Consider the following 508-nt stretch of genomic DNA (forward strand, 5'->3'; position numbering starts at 1 on the left):
TATATAAGTTGACCCAATCCCCCAAAACTATCACATATCCGTGACGTGAGCAGCCGACGGGCCTCCCCTCACGCGTGCACGAGCGGAGCCATCGTGTGAAGCGACGCGACACAGACCTCGCTAGGAATGCCTTCCACCGCCGCCAGCACAAGTCACACTGATCCCCGTCCCGACCGGCGCCCTTGCTCTCACCCCAACCATCTGAGTGCCTCGCCTGCTGACATCTCCCGGCCGCTGGAGGAGGCGCGTGTTACTCGGTCTGGCCCGAGCTGGCTCCGCACACCCTCTTTAGGGGGGCGGGGTGACGGGTAACGCAATACTATGAATTTCTTGCATCCTAATGGCTGTATTTTAGGGTCCTCTCACTGCGTGGTCATGTTGATGCTCATAGTGAGATGTGGGATGCTGGAGACGATGGTTCTTTCTGAAATGTGAAGTGAAAAAATACTCCACTGAAAGTTTTTGGAAATCCGACAAGGACCTGTTATTCTGCTTGTATTTTTATAAG

The 508-nt window shown here is 54.3% G+C and overlaps 1 protein-coding gene across 1 annotated transcript in view; it reads right to left on the reverse strand.

The window, feature by feature from the left end:
- Positions 1 to 273, reverse strand: part of LOC119592561 (zwei Ig domain protein zig-8-like) — a gene marked incomplete in the record, with an annotated part of 24,912 nt that extends 24,639 nt beyond the window's left edge. The window contains 1 exon segment of the mRNA XM_037941437.1: positions 117 to 273.
- Between the last annotated feature and the right edge of the window lie 235 nt (positions 274 to 508).

Source organism: Penaeus monodon, chromosome 30 (assembly GCF_015228065.2).
Source record: "Penaeus monodon isolate SGIC_2016 chromosome 30, NSTDA_Pmon_1, whole genome shotgun sequence".
In the NCBI taxonomy this organism is placed as follows: domain Eukaryota; kingdom Metazoa; phylum Arthropoda; class Malacostraca; order Decapoda; family Penaeidae; genus Penaeus; species Penaeus monodon.